This window comes from Stegodyphus dumicola, chromosome 5 (assembly GCF_044657685.1).
Source record: "Stegodyphus dumicola isolate Sdum_Otavi_A_Nest chromosome 5, ASM4465768v1".
In the NCBI taxonomy this organism is placed as follows: domain Eukaryota; kingdom Metazoa; phylum Arthropoda; class Arachnida; order Araneae; family Eresidae; genus Stegodyphus; species Stegodyphus dumicola.
The window spans coordinates 76,053,989-76,071,212 of NC_140772.1; the positions used below are offsets into that span (position 1 = coordinate 76,053,989).

General features: G+C 32.2%; 1 long non-coding RNA gene across 1 annotated transcript; it reads right to left on the bottom strand.

The window, feature by feature from the left end:
* Window positions 1-1,760: 1,760 nt before the first annotated feature.
* On the bottom strand, window positions 1,761-12,442 carry LOC118188134 (uncharacterized). The gene is made up of 4 exons (XR_015041151.1): window positions 12,286-12,442; window positions 8,093-8,195; window positions 6,397-6,485; window positions 1,761-1,911 (listed from the first exon to the last, which is right to left on the bottom strand). It is a non-coding gene; the product is annotated as an uncharacterized LOC118188134 (long non-coding RNA).
* Window positions 12,443-17,224: the final 4,782 nt, after the last annotated feature.

The window sequence follows — 17,224 nt, forward strand, 5'->3', positions numbered from 1 at the left end:
TTCTCATCTATTTAACATTTCGATAGCCGATAGTTTGGGGTCTGGAAATTCTCTCATTTGTCTTTTTCATTGCAAATATTCATACTTGCTCAGTGGTGATGAAGGCATCATTTTCAAGAAGGTCATCATCGTAAATCGTAATATATCGAAATTGTTGATGTTTTCTTAACCAGGTTCCAAGCAGGAAAAGGAAGATAGAATATCTTTATGAGCTAAAATCCCATTCTGAATTTATGTAATCATGGTATCCAAAAATGGGATAAAGATAGAAATACGGTAATACGATTTGGGGTCAGTAATATCTACGGACGATCGACTTATAATTTATTTATCCTCGGAACAATGACTGGCAACTCATGTTTCCCGCATACTGCTCTTTCTTTAGAAAAAAAATGTCTCAAAATGATCATTTGTGATGTCCAACAACTGATCTTGAAGCATTTGGGCTTGTTTTACAGCCGCAGTCCAAGTCTTCTTTTGTAGACGCAGAAATCCAAGTCTTCTTTTTGTAGATATTTGCTTAATAAAATGTTGATACTAAATACGAATTTATTTATGAAGAAGGATACTGTAAATTTCACAGTGCGGATGGAGTTGTTGATTAATCCAGTGGCACCAGTCGACGCGTTACGGCCAGTCCAACGACTAATTTCATCCAAGCTTTTGCCCATAGCAAACAGAAGTCCAATGAAAATCATTACAGGAACATGCCTCTCCACCCATCTTGTAGGACAAAACAAGGGGTACAATTTCTTTAAATGCAGCCTTTTTTGGTTCTGTGCAAAATTCATCAATCTTCGTTAATAAACTTCTTGTCTCTTTACTGTGTGAAGGAATGAACATGTCTTTTCAATTATTCCAAAACAATTCGGGATGGACTTGGCAAGATCCCGAGATTGCAAGATTTAAGCAGTGGGACATACAATGCACATAAATGGCTTTACGTTGATGCTCAGCAATACCTGCTTGCGTCCCTTTAAACGCCCCGCTCATAACCCGCTCGTTATGATGGCACGAGCGCCATCATAACCTTGCCCTCTAAGATATTTGACGTCCAGACTCAGATCTTTCAATGTGCGGCTCTCATTTACCAAGATGATACCGAGAGATCTGACCAAGGAGGTTTAAACCTCTTGTCTCTTACTATTCAGACTGCATTGACCACTTCGCTCCGGCATGCTTGCTCAAAAGTGATTAAACGGTTACTTCCCTTTTCTGCTTTCGCCTCCTTTGGTTCCGTCCGTACAGAGTAAGAGCATAAGAAATAGTACTTTACATAGTATTACATAGTATAGTTTTACATAGTAAACAGTGACTACAGTAGAGTTTTCCTATACTGTTATTAGGGGTGCTAGCATTTCTTATTAAATAAGCATTTTCCGTAGCTAGTTTTAACTCCTTTTCATGTAAATAATTTTCACAGTATTTTACATACATAAAATTGGGATAACTTTGCTTTCCGTTTTATTAACAATTAGTTTTAAATTAAATTTTATCTTATATTCATAGCCTTTGACCAAACGTTGATGCAAACTGACAAGCAGGCGGCATAGTTAAAAAATTGAAGGTTAATCTTAAACATAAGCCTAAACCAAATTGCATTATTTCGTTGTTGATATCAAGATAAGCAAATATAATATATAATCAGGAATCAGGTGAATATATATTTTACTCACTTACTTGAAGATCCGTTTTTAATTTAGCGTATTTGAAATCTGTTAACAAAGAAACTGAATGAATTAAAGACTCGAGAAACATAATGACTCATGCAACTTTAGACAGACTTTATTTCATTTTGAAAATACAGTTTGATTTTCATAAAGAAACTTTTCTGTAGAATAACAGTGTGACACATAAAGAATATGCATTCTTTTTCCAAGATTTTTTTCTTCACATTTTCATGCATTTCAGCTGCAAATAGAAAAATGTATAAAAAAAAGATAAAAATAAATTATTATTTGTTAAAGAGATTTAATACATTTATAATTCTTTTTTTATTAATTGTAGAACTTCGGAAGAACAAAATATTTATTATATCTCTAATTCGTTTATTTCTGCCATATGTTTTAGATATGGCTTGGAGATTCGAGTGGAAATATAAAAGTCTGCTTGCTTGTTTAGTCGAATTCGGCATATTACGAAAGAACTATCTGCTCAACAGTAGGTATGTATTCGAGGAGGATTTCCTAAAGAAAACTGATTTTTATATATGCTTCATATGGGGGAACTGCAAAATATGTTTAGAGAAAACAAAGAAATTAGTCATGCAACTAATCCATTCACCGAATTCAAACCTGGAACAATCTACCCGAGATCAATTGTCATAACCGTACCCACAATGCAGAAGAAAAATTGATCAGAACAGGTCGTTGAGTAGCTACTGCAGTTTTTTCCTCGATATTGCAGGTAAAGATTGTTAATTCTGTAATACAACTTAAAATCATATTTTCTATTATCCAACTTGGAGTTTATAAAAATACAGAATGATTACTTATTTCATAAACAAAGTTTTTTTTCTAATGTATCATGAATTTTTCTATTAATATTAAAATTTTGTAAATTTTAGTCTAAGAAATCGATGAAAACAAGTTGTTAAATTTGGAAAGAAGTGCTTATTCTTCTTTGATTTTTCCTGTTAACTCATATGCACAATCATATTAAGCTTTCTAGAGGGAATAGGCTAGCCAAATGTCAAGTTTTAAAGCTTGACAAATGTTAAATTTACTTCTACTACTAAAAGAAAATATAATATTGAAATATGATATTTTAAAAGTACTACTGATATATTTTAATACTGAAAAGCTAATATTTGTTTGAATTACTTCATAGATATCATTATTTAATGAACATCTAATTTAAATTTTATACCTATTTTTTAATTCAGATTGTTCATTAGAACTGTTGAAATAGACAACTGAAATTTTAACTAGATTTTTTACGCATCAGAATATCCTGATTCCACTATCCAGGTTTCTAATCCTTAGGTTAAATGTACATATTTACCCTTCTCTCTTTCAAATGAGCTTATGTGAATGTGAATAAATATCTTCCAATTTTTGCATTAAAATTGATAAGACCCTATTATATAATAACATAAGTTAAGGAATAATACATGTTAATAAATATTAATAGGAATAATTATAGGTTAAATGTTACTGAATAAGGAAGTTTTAGTTAAAGCATAAGCTAAAAATTATAAGCACGACAGATTTTACAGTACAGAAGAAAATATTATTTTTATCTATTTGTTACGTATCTGAACTCTTGTGCAAACGCAAAGTATTTAGGTTTTGAACAATAAATAATTTGAGCTATAACCACAATTTTATTGAGAGAGTAGTCATTTCTTACGTCTTATTCATCGTGCCCCCACAATATTTTTCGACTACATATTAAGAACCATTTAAGTCACACTAATAATTTGAATTACTACCCGATTTGCTTAAAATTTCAATAATTTATGTTGTATAATGGCTTAGAGATTTCCAAGTAGATTTTGAATTTTAACAGTATAATCAGCAAAAACATTCAAGGTCAAGATTAACAAATAAACAATAATTAGGGAAATTATTCCCTTTGAGTGAAAAAGAGACTTAGAAATTCTCATACTGTAACTAAAATAAATAACAAGCAATAGCATACACCATTAGCAGGAAATAATTCACATCTTTTAAAAATTAAAATACCAGCACGGGTTTAGAAAGTGCTGCCATTTAGATACTATGAATATCTAGAATTCAAGAAAAAGGTCCATGAAGACATTTTTTTTTTAATTTAGAAAAGAATTATTCCACAATGTACACGTGAGGTGTGTCTTTAATAAAGTGGGCTGAATAAAAGCAATTTCAGCCTCCTCTAGCAAAAAATTAGGAAGTTATCATATCTAAATCTGCAGCGAAGTGAAATAGAATAAATTTCATAAGTAATATAGCATCATGCAATTACTGTTAACTTACATCGACAAGCAGTAACATACACCAGTTACCAATTATACAGGCACTAGATATAAATAGACTGCAGAGTGAATTTCTGCAAGACAAGATGACTATAGACGACGTTCTATAACATTTGTTGATACTTCTAAGATGAATGATGGACACAGGAACCTTGTTTAAAATTTGTACCACCTGTATAATCCTCTTGCCTTGTTCCGTTTCCTCATGTTTAGAGTAGCATTTGAAAATATGTATTCAGTTATATAACTTTTATGACTAATATCTTGAAGGCCCAGACTGCTTAACATTGACCGATGTGGGTTTTGAATTCCGGCAAACTAGGGAGAGTTTTCCTGGTTTTGCCCTTGTAATTTTTCCGAAAAACATCTTCAACGAATGAATCTCTTCGGTTAGACAGTCTTCCTTCAATTAAACAAACAATTGTCTACAGATTAATTCTGAAACGATTCTTAGAAGTGTTTCTCTCTTTTCTTTTAAAACCAGGTACGTGAGAAATCAATTGCGTCCTCGCTAAGATTCGAAGCACAGTTTTTCCTTTTGTCATCAAAAATTGCTAAGTCGTTACAGCACGAAAGCACACAAAGCAGGATGCACATAATTCCTTGTGTTTCGCCCTGTTAAAAGCTGTTTGGAGAGTAGCCTGCAATAGTTCGACAGAAGCCATATCAACCTCTTTATTCCGTAAGGGGGATTACGATAACGATTCCTTATAACTCCTCTAACTTCTGAACATACTAGATCGGAGATTTTACTAGACACTAGTGCTATAAAAAACAGCACTTGCATTATGGGAATCTTCAGATTATCTTAAGGCTTCTAATGACATGTTCGTAGCAGAATAATAATGTTCAATAGCAGAATAATTAATGGTAAATGATCGTAATGCCAGGAAAAGTTTTACTGTGCATATGTAGTGTTTTTTCTTCTGATCCACTTCCAATGGGCTAATCGAATTCCAGCTCACTTCGCTATTACAAGCAGATGGCATTATAAGATTATCTCGTCAGTTTGCAGATATAAATATTAGATTATTCGAGTGACACTTGAGGCTATGTTTTGTGTACTTTTAACACTCAGGTACATTCAAGCAACTACCATATAAGCAACAGCCTAGGCTGCAAATTTTCGGAAGGCACCAGCAGACAACAACACTATCCCAATGCAGTGACTGGAATATAGTATGAAAATATTGTTTTGTGTTAAATATGACAATTATGTAAGCGAATATTTGAACCTCCTGATGTGCAATATAATAAGCGTTAATCTGTTTCAAATTATGTGCAAAAGTTCTTGAGCTCTTATAGTCATAAAATGCATTTAGATACACTGTGGTTTATGTTCAAAAAATTAGTAGAAATTATAGACGTTGAATTAATTTTCATATCCAATAGAATTCGAAAAATGAAACGAATATTCTGTAGTAAGTACTTGGATGAAACTTCATTTGATTCAGAAAAGCAGTTTCTTTAATGAAGCAATAATCTGAATAGTTTGGCGTTTTATGATCTTTAAAAATTATCCAGGAATTGATTGGGGAAAACTGAAAAAAGTTGAACTGATTGAAGGAAAATAACAGCTAAGTATATATTTATTAAGCAACCATTAGTTTAGTATTAATGCTTTGAAAGAATAAATATAAAATTGTACGCATTACAGAATCACATATCGATAGTGAGAAAAAGCACCAAGGAACTTGCTTTCTACATTGGTATATAATCCTTAGAACACACGTATCCTAGCACGTCGCCTCAAAAAACGTTTTGATAATTACTATATCAGTATTCCCGACACAGAGAAGTTTAAAAGCTGCTTAAGGTGAAATTTATGAAATCTTATTTAAGGGCATATTTAAATCAAGATAAATTTACTTTTCATTCTGTTTCTAGAAAATGATACTGTTCAAGAATTACAATACAGTGACAAGTTCTATGACTATGCTTGCAAAAAGCACGTAGTTTTAATAGGTTGTATTTATAATAACTGAGAATGGTAAAAATATTCTATTTTTAATTATTTAAATAAGGCCATAGGACAGTTTACAATATAAATATATTTGACATTGCGCTAATAGTGCTAATCACCTAGTGTGCCGAAAGTGCTTTAATCAGACCTGCAATGAACATGAGAGGCAAGGAAAATGGATTAACACCTGAACGTGTGACCAAGTAACATTTTATGTCGTGTTACTAGTAATTATTGTGCGTTTTTGTACTATTTGTATCAATTCATAAAAAATAGGTACGGAAGAGATTTGTATGTAGCACAATTTTCTGCCTCGCTGTCTTAGTTGAACGCGCATACCCAGTCATTAAAGATAGATTTAACTTGTGTTGCATGGGTCTATACTATGCGAAGTCATTAAGGTTCGTTTGGATTTTCCTTGGATTCTGTTAACAAAACAAGTCCAGTAATAGTAAAATTATCATTTTTCTTTCCTTACCATTCCACCACTTTCCGAGCAAGTAAGGCCACTTTTACAATGGCAGTGATCAGGATGCAATTCCATTTCTGGCTCAGTGCACTGTGCACCTAAAAATGAAAATATTTATCATCATTTAATGTTTTTCAGAAACCTAGTACTCTCTCAATAGATGATTTACCACCCATGAACCATGATAACAAAGCAAAGAAACTGATGGTATTACCGTACTAAATTACACGAAAAGCAACAGTGCATAAATATATAATAAATAAATAAATACGGTACTTACTATTATTACATTACCACATTATTTTATTAATTTATATAACATACCAAAAGTATGCACAGAAGTAAGTGTCCCTGAAGAGGACCTATCATACCTTTTTTTGGTCTTCATTGTACTTTAAGCGCAATGAAAATGCAGTTCAAGCGATCGTATATTGCATCTCGCAGTTGTAAGCAATCCTATTTCACATTTATTAACAGTCAAAGCAACACTGATAGCCATCCCTACTTTTCATTCACTCAAACATTTTCCTGATATCAATCATCATAATTAGAAATTTACTCTCATTATTAACAGATCCTCATTACAATTCAGTAAGGTGACGAAGCAGCATAGTGGGTATTGTTCCACACACATTCCCTATTAGTGTTTGTTTAAGACGACCTTATAAAGATTATATAATATGAGTATTGGTACTACAGCAGGTTCAACAAAATTTACTCTTGAGTTTAGTGTATCATAGGATTCATACTCATAATTACAGGCAAGTAAAAGGAAGCCATCTGTTGTTAGAAACGATCCTGCAAATATCACCTTTTGCTGGAATACCAAAAAATTAAATCTAGGTTCATCAGATCAAACGAATAGAACAAGTGTATCATCAGACAATATTAAAATTACATAAATAATTAATAAAAATATCTTTAACGTGGTTTATTTAATTTTTTGTATTATAGTGCGAAAAAAATATACGAAATATACTATAGTGAGAAACTGTTCATTATACTATAATATACTGCAATTTATAAAATACTGTATTTAAGAGATACATATGCCTATTCATGCAGCTTCGGCAACTGGCGCGGTTAGAAATATGTTCAATATATATGTTTCTGTTGTCATCAATAACCACCATCACATATTTTATTATGTCGGTCAATTATTTGATTTTCTAATATAGTATTTGATGGCGCAGTATTGTTTAAATACGCTGTATAATCTTTTTTTAAAAAAAAATATGCTATGATTCATTCGGTTTCAAGAATATCATCTCATAAGTAAATTTACTTCGTTACAATTTTCTTCACTAAGTAGCTGGAGTTATCAGCAGTCCCGAATGAGTTTAAATTAATATAACTGAAAACTGCAAAAAACACATTTTCATCATTCTCAAATTCTTTATTCCTTTCGATCGCATCAATTTTTATAAAGCTTGTCTGCTTGAAGCATTTATGGGCGCAAAAATGACTTTCAAGGAGAGAAAAAATGTTTCGTCATGATTTGTATAATGATTTCAAATCAGGAAAAAGAAAATCTTTTGCCCAAGTAGTGCCGCTCTAGTTTTATAGATTACCACAATGAATGTTTGAATTATGTTGTTAATAATTAGCAAAAGAGACATATTTATAGAAAATAAAAAAATAATAATTATAATCCATTAAATAATATCATATAAATTTAAAATTAAGGATTATATTTAAATCTTACCTTTTTTAGCTAAAGCTGAACATTTTCTTGCTCCATCTTTTTCCAGACAGCACTGCTTCTCTGAACAGTCCATATCTGTGTTGCACTCTTTGCTTGAAACCACCTGAAATAATTATTTACTGTATTAATTTCTTTGAATATCAATGTTGTGAATACATACACTTAAGGTGCTTGTAAACAATCAGAAATAAATTGTTGCAGATTGTAGTTAATGTTTCAGTTTCAAATTTAATAAATTGCGTGTAACTGTAGTGGCCAGAATGCATTTTATAATATAAGTATTTTAAGTCTACCTATATTCAAATTTTTCTTAATAGCATTTAAACATAAACCACGATCATGAGTGTGTTCTAGATTTGGACGATCCTTGCTAGAACTGATTCAAAGAACCACTTCACTTTACTGAGCGAATGAACAGTTGATTCTAGAAAACGGAACGGTGGCTGTTTTGTAGTTTAGAAAGAGCTCTTGTTAAAAGTATACCAGGAATAGAGATAGCTATTCGTTCACGAACTTATTCATTTTACTGAGCGAGCGAACGCCAAAAGAGAGCGAAGTTGTTGTTGGCAGCTTGCCACCTGAAAGTTTGATTCTCATTTTAGGGGAAAAAAGAATGTTTATTCATTCATATTAAAAGTGAATTTAACTTATACTATTTCAGAGCATTGAGAATTTTTTTCATTATAGAATTTTATTGCTATTTCTAAGAAATAACAATACTGCAGTTAGTATAAAGAAATCAGTTCGTTAGCGTTTGATTGGGACAATTCTTTCGATTGTTCTGCTTTTTCGATTCTTTTCGCTCTTCGCCCCAGCATGGCTGATCTTTCCCGATTTCACTACTGGTTCGATTGCTTACGATTTCTGCTGCAGTTTTCTCTAACCACTCTTGATTTACTCCTCATTCCTGATAGCTTTCATCAAGGTTAATTTTAGGAAGAGGTGAGCCATAAAAATAATTTATTCAGTTCAGTGAGAGATGATATGAACTCATAACAGAACGATTTTGCTCATGTCTAGTGCGCACTATGATTATTGTATGGCATATTTTTTGTGTTATATCAATCTAGGTCTATATCAAATTTCATTGATATTTCTTCCTTATTTCTGGAGGTAATTGAATAAATGTGAAAATTCTCTTAATTCTGAATACCAAGTAAATGTTTACTTGGTATTCAGAATTAAGAGGTTCAGAATTAATTATTCAAAATTTATCAATACTGTGTTGTGTAGAAACTCATGGCCATACTGATTGTTGTTTCTTCTAATATTCCCTAATACACTGACTACCAATAAGTATTTGGACACCTATGCAGGTGACGATATCTGCGGTCCTAAGGTACGTCACGCACTCCACCGGTATATATCGTGTAGGAAACAGCATCGGCTTTAGTCGCATGCAAGATGCCTCGCAGTTCGGAGCTCTCTGATTTCGAGAAAGGTATAATTATCGGGTACCACAAATGTGGCCGATCCTTAAGGGACATATCTAGCGATCTGAAGTACCCAAAATCGACAGTGGCCTATGTGATTAAAAAGTGGAAGGTGAGCGGTGATTGTCGGAATGTGCCCCGAGTCGGCAGACTAGCGAAACTGGGAGATAGAGACCGACGAGTGCTGTCCAGAGAAATTCGGAAGAACCGCACCCAACCGATGGCCCTCATCCGCGAGGAGTTTCAACAGGCATCCGGGAGTATTGTTTCAATGAATACCATCCGTAAGGAAGCACATCTGCTTGGTTTTCATGGTCGCGCTGCTGCCCATAAGCCTTTGATCACAAAGTCCAACCGCGCTGCTCGGTTAATGTGGTCCAAAGCACATCGAAATTGGACGGTAGATCAGTGGAAACGGTTTCTTTGGAGTGACAAATCAAGGTTTACCCTTTACCGTTCGGATGGCAGGGTCTGGGTTTGGCGTCTACCTGGAGAACCTGTCCTGCCAGACTGCATTGTGCCAACAGTCAAGTTCGGCGGAGGTGGAATTATGGTCTGGGGGTGTTTCTGCTGGTATGGGATGGGACCCTTGGTCCACATTTCATGGTAAGCTCAACTTCGATGCCTACTGCACTATTTTGGATGACAATGTGCTTCCTACGTTGTGGCAGTTTAACGGGTTGGACCCCTGTTACTTTCAGGACGACAATGCCAGTTGTCATGTTTCGGCGTTAACCTAGGCTTGGTATGGTGCCAATGGAGTTCATCGAATGGACTGGCCTGCTCAGAGTTCAGACCTGAACCCTATCGAGAACCTCTTGGACGAGTTGCATCGCCGAATTCAGGGGTGCACTACCCGTGCAAAATCGGTGAAGGAACTTCAATGTCTTCTCCAAGCCGAGTGGAAGAAAATACCACTAACTGTCATACAAAGACTTGTGGAAAGTATGCCCCGGAGGGTCCACGCTGTAATTACCTCTCGTGGAGGCTCTACCAACTATTGATTTTGAATAAAGTTAGTTTTTCTTTTTTATCACAGGTGTCCAAATACTTATTGGTAGTCAGTGTACATGAAAGCTTTGATACTAAAGCGAGAGCAAGCTCTGAGTCTGTCTAACGAACCTAGTTTCTGGTACAAGCTGAAATTTCCTTCTACGTTACGCGCATTGTATTTGAAGCTTGCCTGTAATGCATATGGGCTTTCTACGAAAGGTCTAACACATGTATTCCAAGCAGCAGTATCCGCAAATATTTTCCCTGTTAGAGTAAATATTTACAGAGAGATATCGGGATTTTTGAATCGCATTGTATCATACAGATCGTAACGTAACTATGTTATCAAAAATCTCTTTCGAAACTCGTTGTGTCTTTATAACGACAAAATCTTAAAACGAAAAGCAATCTAAAGCTATACAAAACCAATAATGAAGAATTAAACTTGAAGAAAAGCGGTCTAATAATATGCAGTGCTTAAAACATGTTATTGCTGCTTATTTTATGGTAAAAATGTAGCTTGCTGAAGGAATTAGCTATTAATTTTTTATTAACTGATTTTTAAGAAAAAAATCTCTCATTTATTAAAGGGAAGAACATTTATCAATACTATGTTGTGAACTGATCAGATTTCGAAGTCTAGACCAACAAATTGATATTTCGCAACTAATGGATATAAGTCAAATTAAAGCTACAAATTACATATTTATTGAAGCTCTAAGCTTTCAGAATAAATTTAACAGTTGTATATGATGAAATAAGAACAGGATGTTATGGCCTGGAATTTACTTTGCGATTTGATTATAAGACTTACAAATGAATTAATGCTAATCTGACTGTCGGAGCAAAGCTTTAACTCTCTATAACACTTCTTTATCAATCAATTGAAGTCCACGATAAGAGATATTACATCGTTTCTTCAGGCGTTAGAGATATTTCCAAAGCAAATGCATAGAAACCAGCTCAAATAATAACCAATATAAAATTTACAGAACTCAACTGACTCAATAGTACGTAATTTGCATAGCTATTGTGTGAAATGTTAACTTTCCATTTTCCCAAACCTTGAACTTGGAAATAGGAATTAAAGAGAATTTAAAATTTAATCTGTTTAAATGAATAATAAAATCATTAAAAATATAATTTTATAGAGGAAAAAGCACTGTTATATTTAATGGAATGCAAATAAATATTACTTTAATATTATTTAATGTACAAAAATCATATCATGTTTCCAAAGGCTTGGGATTCTGAAAATTGTACCAATTAACTGTTGGCTCTAAGAAAAATATGAAAAGCAAAATGTTTTTTAAACAGATTATTTGTGCGCATTCATGTATCAGGAGTTCTAATAACCTCTAAGTGCATTTGAAATGAACATCTTATAAATTGGTACTTAACGTTCATTGTATCCCATATAGTGTCAGCCGTAAAATGTTACGTAATAGTCAACGTTTCAATACTTTTAAAAAGCATCTTATTACCTTAAGAAACATAAAACAGCATTTACGGAAATTAATAAAATATTGTATGATTTATCTATACGTATTTAAAAGAATTATTTTTAGAATAGTAAGTAATTAATATAGATTCAAACAGGAAATTAATATATTAATAATCGTTTGATCAATATAGATTCAAACAGGAAACATGTAGGTGAAATTTAAATAAATATTATTTCATAAGGTAAATAGAACGTTACTGTTATTGAATCCCATTAGAAAAAACACTATGAACACTAAGCAGAAAATACCAAAACATTTTTACCTGACATATAAGTAATACGACAGCAACAGCTAAAATAATCTTCTGATACTTCATCCTAAAAACTGGTTCTTTCTTATCTTGCTTTTGAAAATGAGAGAAGCTTGAAATTGACGGATGAAGAGTAACAGAAATGCATTGGCTTTTTATACAACTTGGACACAGAGTTTAAATTCTTTATTTGCGTTTTTGAAGAAATAAATCATAAATCATTACATTGTAAAAAGCAACTTTTGCTTGGTTATGGTTAAATAATCTATTTTCAAACAATGCATTTACGTCACAGAAGAAATCATTAATGTATAGATGGAGAATTGCCACATTTAGTCCCATTTAAAATGCAATAAATAGTTTTAAACAAAACAAATGAACATATTAACAATTTTGAGTCATAATTTAAGTGCAGCCATAATTTGTTTTACGATATTATTCTGTAAGTTATTTGGCCATTGATTTTAAAGAATATGAATAGAAAATATTTTATTCCCATTAAAATGAAATCCAGGATTTCAGATTATGAAAACCGACAGTTTTTAAACATGTTATATTTACTCATTAGCTTAACATTTGCGATTATTAACACTTTTCGCTTTTAAAAACGCCGTTGTTCGGAGGATTAAATACGTGTTGTGATAATACGCAAATTTTAACAGTCATCGCATTTTTTATGTAAAATTTAAATAATCTTATACATCTTTCTATTTTTTTTTTCTGTGAAATTCCTGAATTTATTTTGTAAAATCAAATATAAATAAGTCATCCTTTTCAAATTATTGTTAGCCCTAAGGGCATTAGCATAGAAGGGTTATTAATTCCGTTTTGGCATTTTTCGTTGAAAACTGGCATTTTCCGTTTCGGCATTATGCTTTGAAAAAGGCTGCATCACTTTTCAAATTGTTGCCATCAAATATTATTGCCCGGTATTATATTTAAAGAAATTAATAATGAAGAGTCTGCATAAATGTATATATATTTCTCGCACTCTGATAAAACAACGGTACTTAGAGCCATCAAATTTTGAATAACATAATCCTCCACCCGAATATGGGCATCCAGATGCCCAAATTTCGAATTTGTTTTATTATCTAATAGCCGCTACGCGGACAGACTTCGTCTGCTTTTAAATGCACCGGAAAAATGCCTAAAGGGAACACCAAACATTAAATTTAAAATTTTCACAGAATTTTACTCTGCGGAACAACTTTATCAAAAACATTTCAATAAAAAATTATTGCATATAAAATATACAATGAGATAAGCAATATCCCTAATATTAATTATCCTAATGAATAAATTAATCAACTTCCCGTTGTCTCCTCTGACATCTAAGAAATCTGAAACGTCTGATATCTAAGAGTAACATTAAATTTGAAAACTGCACAGAATTATAGCCCTCATTTTTCCGAGTGGCAACAGTGCTGATATCAGCAACAATGGCAACAGTGATGTATCAGGCAACAATGGTTGCGTGCCACTTTGGCTGATATAATGAGAGAGAGAAAAATAGCAATTAAAAAAAAATCTCATTCGAATTTTGAAAACATTGCTTCCAGGTGCATTGGTTCTTGTCTAGATGCACCTATGTACTAAATTTCGTAGCTCTGGTTCTATTCAAGCATGAAATAAAGACACACACAGACAGAGTCTTCTTTATATATATATATAGATTTAATATTTTATAAAACTTTAACGAATTATTTTATTAACAAAGTCAGCGATTTCAAAGAGAGCAATGGCAACCTGCACGAAAAGAAAAAAAAAAAAAAAAAAATTCCAACGCGCGAGACTGTGTATCGGGAATTCTAAAGATATGCTCTTTTCAAATTATTTTGCGATATTTCTGTTGAACTGAATTTTATGCTAATTTAGAAGTCAAACAACAAAAATCAGCGTTATTTGAAAATATAACGCTGATTTTGTTTGACTTCTGAATTAGTATTTGTTCGGCGTATTATTGTGTCTGAATTTTATGGTTTAAGTGCGAAGTACATGATATTTAATAAATAAAGGTAACACACAAAACGTTAAAAAAACATCCCTTTGCCCGTGATATAAAATCTGAAAACTTTTCAGATATTTTTTTGTTATTATTTTCCATTTTGTTTTATTTTTCAAAACTCGAATACATGGGAAAATATCCAACAAATGTAGAAAAGGGAGAATATACCATTATATTAAAGACGTGGAGGAACCGCTTATAATTACTAACAAATTAGTTTTATTCTGGAATACCAGTAATCATGAAAAGACTGATGTGTGCAGTGGACTGATGTGTTTTCAGATGCGTTAATTATTGATTATTGAAGCAGAATTAAAAGGTGAAATGCAGTGCTGATTTATGTCAAGAGCATTAAAATTCGTAATAATCTTTAAAACGTTATCTCTGAATTTAAAATCCCAATGTGTCATTGTTGTTAATATTTTCGATTGGTGTTAATATTTACAGTGTTAATATTTTCGAACAGAATAACACTTAGAGTTCATTTTTAATAAATTCAGCTACTATGTTACGTAATTTATATTGAATGCATAGCAACTACATTATACCATAATGATAAATGGATATAATTTAACCATATGTATAAAACCGATAAAAATTATTATTTGCCCAGGATCTTGTCGAATAAGATGATCACATGATATTGATTTTCTTTATGCATAGTTTAAACAGGAGGCAGTTTCCCTCAGAAAGGCCTTGACTAAGGCTTCTCTTCTCTTACGGAAATAGCGTTTCCTTATTTACTTTACCTACTGATTACCTTACTTACCTTTAATAGCCTACTGCATCAAATAAATAAAAATTAATAATATCATTGACTGTTTTCTTAATATTTTATTAGTCCAAAAGGGCGTTAGCCCGAATGGCCATTATAGTCTCGAAACGAGATTTTGCATCGTCAACTATAAATGATAAATCCCTTTTCAAATTGTTGCCACCAAATATTATCTCCCTGTATTATCTTTAAAGAAATTAAATAATGAAGAAACTTTATGCATATGTTCCTCTCATTGTGAAAAAACAACGGTAAATAGAGCTATTAAATTTTGAATAACATTGTCCTCCACTTGAACATGCGCACTTGGAACCCTGAGTTTTTAATTTTATATTTCAAATTTTGTAAAACTTTAATGAATTTTTGATTAACAAACTCAACGATTTGAAAGCGAGCAGGGGTAACACTGAACGGAATAAAATATCTTTATTTTTAGGACGCGAGACTGTCTGCCGGAAATTCTAAAGATATGCTGTTTTTAAATATTTTGCGATTTAGCTGTTGAATTGAAATAATTGATGTCACGCAATGCGAAGACGTGACATCTCAAAGCTCTGAAGAGATTTATGTGAAAATATATATTATGAGATTATTTAAACTTCTCAGATTTGGTATTCAGAACACGTATGTGACTGAGAAAACAGATTCCATTTATAAGCATTAAATGCATTCTTGGAATTTTGCCACATGCAGCAAAAATAAACTCATTGTATGGTTGAGTTCTCATTATGAACCAATTAAATATATTAGCCACATTTCTCAATTTGAGTCCGTTTCATTCTGGTGTCGTATAACGTTTCAAATAAAAGGATGCTGCCACCATTATTATTATTATTTTTAGAGAAATGATATAGCAAATACAAATAGTATAGAATATTGCGATCTATTTTTAGATTTGAATTTGAATTTCGGATTTGCATATAATGTTTTTAGATCATTTTTTTTTTTTCGAATGGTCATTTTACAAATATGTAATGTTTTGGTTTTTTTTTTGTAGTCAATTTGAAAAAATAATATTATGTTTTATTCTTTTTTCCCAAGTATTTCGAAGGCGTGTAGGGAAAATCCTGGTACATTTAAGATTGACATTTTCGGTTTTATATGATTTTTTATGTAATATAAATTTTCTTCTTTTTTTCGGCTTTTTTATCTCAAATTTACCAGGAGAACGAAAAATGTTTTAAGCCTATTAATCAACAATTATGAAGATCTAATTTATTTTCCCCTGACGCGCTCTGAATTAAAGTTTCAATAAAGGGAGAATAATTTTATACTTTTTTTTATCTTGTATATATTTTCTCTTTTTGCATTTTTAGTTTTCGAGTTTTCATTACTATGATCATTTTTATATCGAAATGCTTTGATTTTATGCTTAACCCCTTTACAAGGATGCAGTTATTAATATTGTTGAGGAATCGCCTTGTTTCGACTTTAATTTACGTTTAACTTTAGATATTTTAAGTTTATAAATATACGATTTGATGCAACATTTCTTTCTGCCCTTTTTTATATACACTGAAGATATACTAAGCATATATAAGTAATATTTGTACCTTTGGTGGAAGATGAAAACAATTCACGTTTAGTCATGGACGAAAAAACTGCTGCGTAGATTACTGGACATTATAGCATAATGGATGATCGGATGGAATTTTTAGAAGCACGACCAGCTTGATAGTTAAACATAATTTATTCTTGAATGACGAATTTCTTAATACGTGACTGTAGAAGACTAAGGGTGCTAAATGTGCTCTATAATTTTAAATATGCAATTATATTTTAATTAGTAGCGAATAGTTAGCAGAGGCTGAGTGACAATCTGTCAGCACGCTGGCGAAGAGGCGAATAAGAGATAACTGTAGATCGTAGCTTTACTTTTGGTGTCTACTACTGGAAGTATTAACCAGTACGTTAAATTTTAATTACCAGTGCCCATTAGTTTTTAATATTTTAAGGATATATATTTATATATCTCACCCGAAGGCGATTAATTTAATGTGTAATAACATGAAATAAATAGTAAGCAAGCACTAGGGCTTAGCTGAGAGCAGGGCTGGCACCATCAAAAGAGAGAAACTTATGACTTACTTTTTTCTGGTCACAACTACTAAAGAGGTTTCGCCAATAGATTGCATTAAAGTGCACTAGGCAAAATATTTTCAAGTAAA